The following is an 11,583-nucleotide window of genomic DNA, read 5'->3' as shown; positions in this document are numbered from 1 at the left end:
TACCTCAAGCAATTCTCTTGTTCCCTGTGAATTAACGCTGGATACCAGACACACGTTTAACACCACCGAAGCTGCCAAGACCTGAGTTATCCGCTTTGCAGCAGGATGACTCCTGTGATATTTTATCTTCCTCGCAAAGGACTGTTGGACAGTCCATTGCTTACTGGAAGTAGTACAAGTGGTCTTCCGACTTCCCCTCTGGGATGACGATCGACTCTCAGCAGCAACAACAGCAGCGCCAGCAGCAATAGGCGTTACACTCAAGGATGCATCGGAGGAATCCAAGACAGGAGCGGACTCGTCAGATTTGACAGTGACATGGCCTGCAGGACTATTGGCTTTCCTGTCTAAGGAGGAAATTGACACTGAGGGAGTTGGTGGTGTGGTTTGCAGGAGCTTGGTTACAAGAGGAAGGTATTTAGTTGTCAGTGGACTGCTTCCGCTGTCACCCAAAGTTTTTGTACTTGTCAATGACTTCTGATGAATGCGCTCCAGGTGACGTATAAGGGAGGATGTTCCTAGGTGGTTAACGACCTTACCCCTACTTATTACAGCCTGACAAAGGCAACACACGGCTTGACACCTGTTGTCCGCATTTCTGTTAAAATAATTCCACACCAAAGAGGTGATTTTTTTTGTAATTTGACCAGGCATGTCAATGGCCATATTCGTCCCACGGACAACAGGTGTCTCCCCGGGTGCCTGACTTAAACAAACCACCTCACCATCAGAATCCTCCTTGTCAATTTCCTCCTCAGCGCCAGCAACACCCATATCCTCATCCTGGTGTACTTCAACAGTGACATCTTCAATTTGACTATCAGGAACTGGACTGCGGGTGCTGCTTCCAGCACTTGCAGGGGGCGTGCAAATGGTGGAAGGCGCCACCTCTTCCCGTCCAGTGTTGGGAAGGTCAGGCATCGCAACCGACACAATTGGACTCTCCTTGGGGATTTGTGATTTAGAAGAACGCACAGTTCTTTGCTGTGCTTTTGCCAGCTTAAGTCTTTTCATTTTTCTAGCGAGAAGATGAGTGCTTCCATCCTCATGTGAAGCTGAACCACTGGCCATGAACATAGGACAGGGCCTCAGCCGTTCCTTACGCTTCTCATCAGACGCTTTCAATTTTGAATTTTGGGTCATTTTACTGAACTTTATTTTTTTGGATTTTACATGCTCTCTACTATGACATTGGCCATCGGCCTTGGCAGACGACGTTGATGGCATTTCATCATCTCGGCCATGACTAGTGGCAGCAGCTTCAGCACGAGGTGGAAGTGGATCTTGAGCTTTCCCTATTTTACCCTCCACATTTTTGTTCTCCATTTTTTAATGTGGGGAATTATATGCCAGTAATATATCAATAGCAATGGCCTACTGTACCGTACTGCTATATATTATATACTGGTGGTCAGCAAAATTATGCACTGTCCTCCTACTATATATACTGCGCACAACAACTAAAATACACCACAGGTATGGATGGATAGTATACTTGATGACACAGAGGTAGGTAGAGCAGTGGCCTACTGTACCATACTGCTATATATTATATACTGGTGGTCAGCAAAATTAAGCACTGTCCTCCTACTACTGCGCACAACAACTAAAATGCACCACAGGTATGGATGGATAGTATACTTGACGACACAGAGGTAGGTAGAGCAGTGGCCTACTGTACCGTACTGCTATATATTATATACTGGTGGTCAGCAAAATTATGCACTGTCCTCCTACTATATATACTGCGCACAACTAAAATGCACTACAGGTATGGATGGATAGTATACTTGACAACACAGAGGTAGGTAGAGCAGTGGCCTACTGTACCGTACTGCTATATATTATATACTGGTGGTCAGCAAAATTATGCACTGTACTCCTACTATATATACTGCGCATAACTAAAATGCACCACAGGTAAGGATGGATAGTATACTTGACGACACAGAGGTAAGTAGAGCAGTGGACTACTGTACCGTACTGCTATATATTATATACTGGTGGTCAGCAAAATTATGCACTGTCCTCCTACTACTGCGCACAACAACTAAAATGCACCACAGGTATGGATGGATAGTATACTTGACGACACAGAGGTAGGTAGAGCAGTGGACTACTGTACCATACTGCTATATATTATATACTGGTGGTCAGCAAAATTATGCACTGTCCTCCTACTACTGCGCACAACAACTAAAATGCACCACAGGTATGGATGGATAGTATACTTGATGACACAGAGGTAGGTAGAGCAGTGGCCTACTGTACCGTACTGCTATATATTATATACTGGTGGTCAGCAAAATTATGCACTGTCCTCCTACTATATATACTGCGCACAACTAAAATGCACTACAGGTATGGATGGATAGTATACTTGACAACACAGAGGTAGGTAGAGCAGTGGCCTACTGTACCGTACTGCTATATATTATATACTGGTGGTCAGCAAAATTATGCACTGTACTCCTACTATATATTCTGCGCACAACTAAAATCCACCACAGGTATGGATGGATAGTATACTTGACGACACAGAGGTAAGTAGAGCAGTGGACTACTGTACCGTACTGCTATATATTATATACTGGTGGTCAGCAAAATTATGCACTGTCCTCCTACTACTGCGCACAACAACTAAAATGCACCACAGGTATGGATGGATAGTATACTTGACGACACAGAGGTAGGTAGAGCAGTGGACTACTGTACCATACTGCTATATATTATATACTGGTGGTCAGCAAAATTATGCACTGTGCTCCTACTACTGCGCACAACAACTAAAATGCACCACAGGTATGGATGGATAGTATACTTGACGACACAGAGGTAGGTAGAGCAGTGGACTACTGTACCGTACTGCTATATATTATATACTGGTGGTCAGCAAAATAATGCACTGTCCTCCTACTATATATACTGCGCACAACTGAAATGCACCACAGGTATGGATGGATAGTATACTTGACGACACAGAGGTAGGTAGAGCAGTGGCCTACTGTACCGTACTGCTATATATTATATACTGGTGGTCAGGAAAATTAAGCTCTGTCCTCCTACTATATATACTGCGCACAACTAAAATGCACCACAGGTATGGATAGATAGTATACTTGACGACACAGAGGTAGGTAGAGCAGTGGCCTACTGTACCGTACTGCTATATATTATATATTGGTGGTCAGCAAAATTATGCACTGTCCTCCTACTACTGCGCACAACAACTAAAATGCACCACAGATATGGATGGATAGTATACTTGACGACACAGAGGTAGGTAGAGCAGTGGACTACTGTACCGCACTGCTATAAATTATATACTGGTGGTCAGCAAAATTATGCACTGTACTACTACTATATATACTGCGCACAACTAAAATGTACCACAGGTATTGGTGGATAGTATATTTGATGACACAGAGGTAGGTAGAGCAGTGGCCTACTGTACCGTACTGCTATATATTATATACTGGTGGTCAGCAAAATTATGCACTGTCCTCCTACTAATGCGCACAACAACTAAAATGCACCACAGGTATGGATGGATAGTATACTTGACGACACAGAGGTAGGTAGAGCAGTGGACTACTGGATCGTACTGCTACATATTATATACTGGTGGTCAACAAAATTATGCACTGTCCTCCTACTATATACTGCGCACAACAACTAAAATGCACCACAGGTATGGATGGATAGTATACTTGACGACACAGAGGTAGGTAGAGCAGTGGACTACTGTACCGTACTGATATAATACTGGTGGTCACTGGTCAGCAAAATTCTGCACTGTCCTCCTACTATATACTACAATGCAGCTTAGATATGGAGCGTTTTTCAGGCAGAGAACGTATAATACTGGTGGTCACTGGTCAGCAAAACTCTGCACTGTCCTCCTACTATTTAATACTGGTGGTCCCCAGTTCCCACAATAAAGCACACTGAGCACAGATACTGTATTTGCAGCACACTGAGCACAGATATGGAGCGTTTTTCAGGCAGAGAACGTAGATATTTTCAGCACACTGAGCACAGATATTTGCAAGCACACTGAGCACACATATTTGCAGCACACTGAGCACACATATTTGCAGCCCACTGAACACAATTGAGAGAACGCTGCACATCCTCTCCCTATCATCTCCAATGCACGAGTGAAAATGGCGGCGACGCTCGGCTCCTTAGGAATCTCGCGAGAATACGACAGCGGGATGATGACATTCGGGCGCGCTCGGGTTAACCGAGCAAGGCGGGAAGATTCGAGTCTGCCTCGGAACCGTGTAAAATGGGTGAAGTTCGGGGGGGTTCGGATTCCGAGGAACCGAACCCGCTCATCTCTAGTCGAGACGAGGGCTTAGATAACAAGAGGAAAAAGGGCCCTGCTCTGAAGAGCTGACAATCTAGTGGGGAGGGGCGACAGACAGATGACAAGAGGTGCAGGCAAGCGGGAGTTAGCCTGATGGCAGTATGCAAGCAAAGCTGAGATGTTCACGGCATGAGGCAGGGGGTGGAGGTGCGGCTTCAGGACTGGGTTATGCATCGGGAGGGTATGCTTTGATGAATAGGTGGGTTTTTAGTGCCCGTTTGAAGCTTTGCAAGGTTGGGGAAAGTCTAATGGAGCGGGGGAGTGCGTTCCACTGAAGGGGTGCGGCACGGGCATAGTCTTGAACACGATCATGGGAAGCAGTGACCAGGGCGGTGGAGAGGCGACGGTCATTGGTCAACCGTAAGGGGTGGGAGGGAGTATGAAGGGAGAGGAGGTTGGAGATGTAGGGAGCAGTGGAATTAGAGATGGCCTTGTATGTGAGGGTGAGGAGTTTGAAGAGGATTCTGTAGGGGAATGGGAGCCAGTGCAGATTTTAGCGAAGGGTAGTGGCAGATGTGGTGCGGCGGGAGAGGTAGATAAGCCTAGCTGCAGAGTTTAGGACAGATTGGAGGGGAGCAAGATGGGAGCAAGCGAGGCCAGTGAGGAGAACATTGCAGTAGTCAAGTCGTGAGATGACCAGTGAGTGGATGATGAGTTTAGTTTCACTCTGGGAGAGATATGGCCTGATACGAGCAATGTTGCGTAGCTGGAAACGACAGGACTGTGCCAGAGCTTGGATGTGGGGTGCAAAGGAGAGGGAGGAGTCAAGAGTAACACCCAAGCAGCGGAGTTGGGGAACGGGGGAGATGGTGGTGTTGTCAACAGTGATAGATATATTGGTTGGGGGTGTTGCTCTGGATGGGGGGAAGATGATGAGTTCAGTTTTGTCCATGTTGAGCTTCAGAGAGCGCTCAGACATCCAGGAGATTGCAGAGAGGCAGCTGGAAACCTGGGAGAGGACAGAGGGAGACAGATCAGGAGAGGAGAGGTAGAGTTGTGTGTCATCAGCATAGAGGTGGTATTGAAGGCCAAGTACTATACCTGTCACCCTCTTCCTGTCACCCACTACCTGTACCTCTCACCCTCACCCTGTCACCCATTGCCAAAAACTGTCACCCACTGTCATGTACTGTACCTGCCACCCTCTTCCTGTCACCCACTGCCTATACCTGTCACCCTTCCCTGTCTCCCATTGTCTATACCTGTCACCCTCTCCCTGTCACCTACTGCCTATAACTGTCACCCACTGCCATGTACTGTACCTGTCACCCACTGCCTATACCTGTCACGCTTCCCTGTCTCCCATTGTCTGTTCCTGTCACCCTCTCCCTGCCACCCACTTCCTCTCCCTGTCACCTGCACTCTCTCCCTGTTTCCTACTGCCTTTGTCACTATCTCCATCATCCACTGACTCTCCCTGTCACCATCTTCCTCTCACCCTCTACCTGTTACCCACTGCTTGTCACCCACTGTCATGTACTGTACCTGTCACCCTCTTCCTGTCACCCACTGCCTATACCTGTCACCCTTCCCTGTCTCCCATTGTCTATACCTGTCACCCTCTCCCTGTCACCTACTGCCTATAACTGTCACCCACTGCCATGTACTGTACCTGTCACCCACTGCCTATACCTGTCACGCTTCCCTGTCTCCCATTGTCTGTTCCTGTCACCCTCTCCCTGCCACCCACTTCCTCTCCCTGTCACCTGCACTCTCTCCCTGTTTCCTACTGCCTTTGTCACTATCTTCATCATCCACTGACTCTCCCTGTCACCATCTTCCTCTCACCCTCTACCTGTTACCCACTGCTTGTCACCCACTGTCATGTACTGTACCTGTCACCCTCTTCCTGTCACCCACTGCCTATACCTGTTACCCTTCCCTGTCTCCCATTGTCTATACCTGTCACCCTCTCCCTGTCACCCATTGCCTATAACTGTCACCCACTGCCATGTACTGTACCTGTCACCCACTGCCTATACCTGTCATGCTTCCCTGTCTCCCATTGTCTGTTCTGTCACCCTCTCCCTGCCACCCACTTCCTCTCCCTGTCACCTGCACCCTCTCCCTGTTTCCTACTGCCTTTGTCACTATCTCCATCACCCACTGACTCTCCCTGTCACCATCTTCCTCTCACCCTCTACCTGTTACCCACTGCTTGTCACCCACTGACTGTACCTGTCACCCCCTCCCCATCATCCTCTGTCTATCCCTGTGACCCTCTCCCTGTCACCTGCTGCCTCTCCCTGTCACCCTTTCTCTGTTTCCTACTGCCTATGTCACTCTCTCCATCATCCACTGCCTCTCCATGTCACCCTCTTCCTCTCACCCTCTACCTGTTACCCCCTGCTTGTCACCCACTGCCTATACATGTCACCCCCAACCATAGGCATGTGCAGCACATTTTATTAGGGGGTGCACCAACGGAGGGGTGTGTCTAGCACCGCCTTATGGGTGTGTCTAGCACCATCTATTGATGGTCAACGCATATAAATATCCACCCTTGTACCAATCCTAATAAAGCAGATACATTGTCAGATGTTGTGGTGTGCACCAAACAAACATCCCTGATGGCACTCACTGCAATTACTCTGCTCCTCCTCAGCCTGGTCTGGCTCCCCCTCTCTTTCCCCTGCAAGCTGCAGCAGCTTACTTACAAGTCAGTCACTCACTGACACTGACAGTCACAGACTAGTACTGCTGCTGCTGGTAAAAACGAGTGATGTGTCAATGCTGCTGCCGACCGCCTGCCAGTATTGAATTTGTCTTCCTAAGAGGAAAGCTGGCTGCATGCTGATCCTCATCAGTGGGTGGCGTTGGCATAGCATAGAAGGAGAGAGGTGGGCATGTGGCGGGTGTGGCAGGAGGGCGTGCGAGCATGTTTTTGTACATGGAGTTTGAAAGCCGGTGGCAGTGGCACCCTTGATTAACCCAGGCGTCCGGTCAGTAATGCAATCCTGACAGGGTGCAGCGCAGATGGACAGTAATCAGCCTGCTCGGCAATCGCTGCATCAAGCATGTGAGATTGGGGTGCCAGACATTAGGGGGTGCCTGTGCGCACCAGGAACCCCCCCTGCGCACACCTATGCCCCCAACCCATCATCATGTCTATCCCTGTGACCCTCTTCCTGTCACCCGCTGCCTCTCCCTGTCACCCTTTCCCTATTTCCTACTGCCTATGTCACTCTCTCCAACATCCACTGCCTCTCCATGTCACCCTTTCCCTCTCACACTCTGCTTGTCACCTACCAGGGCCGAAAGTAGGTATGTGCGTTGTGTGCCTCGCACACAGCGCAGGATGACCTGGGGCGCAACCAGCCGCCAGCACAATCTATATTAGACAGGTGATGAGTGACTGTCAGCTCCGCCTCTCTTCTCCCCCCCCCCCCCCAAGCCGGAGCTTTCAGTGCAGATGCGGGAAGCCACGAGTAATACCTGCTCCCCGCATCTTGGTAACACTGTGCCGCGATCATCTCCACCTCCTCTCCCAGCCAAGCTGGAGCTTATAGTGCAGCAGCGCACAAACTGCGATTAATATCTGCCCCCCCTCATCATGCTTATTGCCCAACCCCCCAACCCCCACCCGCAGGAGCTTACAGCAGCGCCAGGAGACTCCCTCTGTGCAGAATGATGATCTGTGCTGCAGTGCCCGTGGCAGTTGAGATCCACCTTCTCCCCCGGCTCCTGCAGTGACAGGCTGAAGGGAGTTATAGCTGAGGAGCCGCTCACTTCAGGACAAAAGGTAAAATCAGCATAAACAAGCAGCACAGCATGGGAGAGGGGCAAACGTAGGATATTCAGAGGGGGGGGGGAGGGTGATTATATATACACCGTAATGTGTAAAAGGGGACTCTACTGCCGTAATGTGTAAAAAGGAACTCTACCTGCCGTAATATGTCAAAGGGGATTCTACTAGAGATGAGCGGGTTCGGTTCCTCTGAATCCGAACCCGCCCAAACTTCAGGTTTTTTACACGGGTCCGAGCAGGCTCGGATCTTCCCGCCTTGCTCGGCTAACCCGAGCGCGCCCGAACGTCATCATCACGCTGTCGGATTCTCGCGAGGCTCGGATTCTATCGCGAGACTCGGATTCTATATAAGGAGCCGCGCGTCGCCGCCATTTTCACACGTGCATTGAGAGTCATAGGGAGAGGACGTGGCTGGCGTCCTCTCCGTTTAGAGAAGAGAGAGACACAGTATTTTCGGGGAGCATTATTAGGAGGAGTACTACTGTATACTACTATAATACTACTTGCTGAAGTGATATTTTATTTATAGATTAGATAGTGTGACTGTAAGTGTATTATCTGACTTGTGGGGGAGACACTGACAGTGGGGAGCAGTTAGAGTCTGAGAGCAGGACTCAGGAGTACATATAACGTACAGTGCACACTTTTGCTGCCAGAGTCAGTGCCACACTGCCATTGTTGTGACCACACTGACCACCAGTATAATAATATATTTTGTGATTGTCTGCTTAGGCCTCGGAGTACTAGTTGCAAGTTGCAACGTGACCTGTCCTGAAGTGACCACCAGTTTAATAATCAATCACCACCAGTTTAATATATATATATATATATATATATATATATAATTGTATATAATATATATATATATATATATATATATAATATTGTATACCACCTACCCGTGGTTTTTTTTTTTTCATTCTTCTTTATACATACTACTATAGTAGCTTACTGTAGCAGTCTGCGGTGCTGTGCTGACCTGACAGTGTCCAGCAGGTCCGTCATCAGTCATTACATAATAAATATATATAGTACCTGTCCGGCTGCAGTACTAGTGATATTATATTGATTTCATCTCATTATCAATAATTTATCATCCAGTCTAGACTCTATATTAGCAGCAGACACAGTACGTTAGTCCACGGCTGTAGCTACCTCTGTGTCGGCACTCGGCAGTCCATCCATAATTGTTTACCACCTACCCGTGGTTTTTTTTTTTTCTTTCTTCTTTGTACATACTACTATAGACTGAGTATAGTAGCTTACTGTAGCAGTCTGCGGTGCTGCTGAGCTGACAGTGTCCAGCAGGTCCGTCATCAGTCATCATTACCTAATAAATATATTATCTACCTGTCCGGCTGCAGTACTAGTGATATTATATATACATACATATATATATTGATTTCATCTCATTATCAATCATCCAGTCTATATTAGCAGCAGACACAGTACGTTAGTCCACGGCTGTAGCTACCTCTGTGTCGGCACTCAGCAGTCCATCCATAATTGTATACCACCTACCCGTGGTTTTTTTTTTCTTTCTTCTTTGTACATACTACTATAGTATAGTAGCTTACTGTAGCAGTCTGCGGTGCTGCTGAGCTGACAGTGTCCAGCAGGTCCATCATCAGTCATCATTACCTAATAAATATATTATCTACCTGTCCGGCTGCAGTACTAGTGATATTATATATACATACATATATATATTGATTTCATCTCATTATCAATCATCCAGTCTATATTAGCAGCAGACACAGTACGTTAGTCCACGGCTGTAGCTACCTCTGTGTCGGCACTCGGCAGTCCATCCATAATTGTATACCACCTACCCGTGTTTTTTTTTTCTTTCTTCTTTGTACATACTACTATAGTATAGTAGCTTACTGTAGCAGTCTGCGGTGCTGCTGAGCTGACAGTGTCCAGCAGGTCCGTCATCAGTCTTCATTACCTAATAAATATATTATCTACCTGTCCGGCTGCAGTACTAGTGATATTATATATACATACATACATATATTGATTTCATCTCATTATCAATCATCCAGTCTATATTAGCAGCAGACACAGTACGTTAGTCCACGGCTGTAGCTACCTCTGTGTCGGCACTCAGCAGTCCATCCATAATTGTATACCACCTACCCGTGTTTTTTTTTTTTCTTTCTTCTTTGTACATACTACTATAGTATAGTAGCTTACTGTAGCAGTCTGCGGTGCTGCTGAGCTAACAGTGTCCAGCAGGTCCGTCATCAGTCATCATTACCTAATAAATATATTATCTACCTGTCCGGCTGCAGTACTAGTGATATTATATATACATACATATATATATATATTGATTTCATCTCATTATCATCCAGTCTATATTAGCAGCAGACACAGTACGGTAGTCCACGGCTGTAGCTACCTCTGTGTCGGCACTTGGCAGTCCATCCATAAGTATACTAGTATCCATCCATCTCTATTGTTTACCTGAGGTGCCTTTTAGTTGTGCCTATTAAAATATGGAGAACAAAAATGTTGAGGTTCCAAAATTAGGGAAAGATCAAGATCCACTTCCACCTCGTGCTGAAGCTGCTGCCACTAGTCATGGCCGAGACGATGAAATGCCAGCAACGTCGTCTGCCAAGGCCGATGCCCAATGGCATAGTACAGAGCATGTCAAATCCAAAACACCAAATATCAGTAAAAAAAGGACTCCAAAACCAAAAATAAAATTGTCGGAGGAGAAGCGTAAACTTGCCAATATGCCATTTACCACACGGAGTGGCAAGGAACGGCTGAGGCCCTGGCCTATGTTCATGGCTAGTGGTTCAGCTTCACAGGAGGATGGAAGCACTCAGCCTCTCGCTAGAAAACTGAAAAGACTCAAGCTGGCAAAAGCACCGCAAAGAACTGTGCGTTCTTCTAAATCCCAAATCCACAAGGAGAGTCCAATTGTGTCGGTTGCGATGCCTGACCTTCCCAACACTGGACGTGAAGAGCATGCGCCTTCCACCATTTGCACACCCCCTGCAAGTGCTGGAAGGAGCACCCGCAGTCCAGTTCCTGATAGTCAGATTGAAAATGTCAGTGTTGAAGTACACCAGGATGAGGAGGATATGGGTGTTGCTGGCGCTGGGGAGGAAATTGACAAGGAGGATTCTGATGGTGAGGTGGTTTGTTTAAGTCAGGCACCCGGGGAGACACCTGTTGTCCGTGGGAGGAATAGGGCCGTTGACATGCCTGGTGAAAATACCAAAAAAATCAGCTCTTCGGTGTGGAAGTATTTCAACAGAAATGCGGACAACATTTGTCAAGCCGTGTGTTGCCTTTGTCAAGCTGTAATAAGTAGGGGTAAGGACGTTAACCACCTCGGAACATCCTCCCTTATACGTCACCTGCAGCGCATTCATAATAAGTCAGTGACAAGTTCAAAAACTTTGGGTGACAGCGGAAGCAGTCCACTGACCAGTAAATCCCT

The sequence above is a fragment of the Pseudophryne corroboree genome, chromosome 6 (genome assembly GCF_028390025.1).
Source record: "Pseudophryne corroboree isolate aPseCor3 chromosome 6, aPseCor3.hap2, whole genome shotgun sequence".
NCBI lineage: Eukaryota > Metazoa > Chordata > Amphibia > Anura > Myobatrachidae > Pseudophryne > Pseudophryne corroboree.
The sequence above is the reverse complement of the archived record's forward strand: the minus strand, read 5'-3'. Positions refer to the sequence as shown.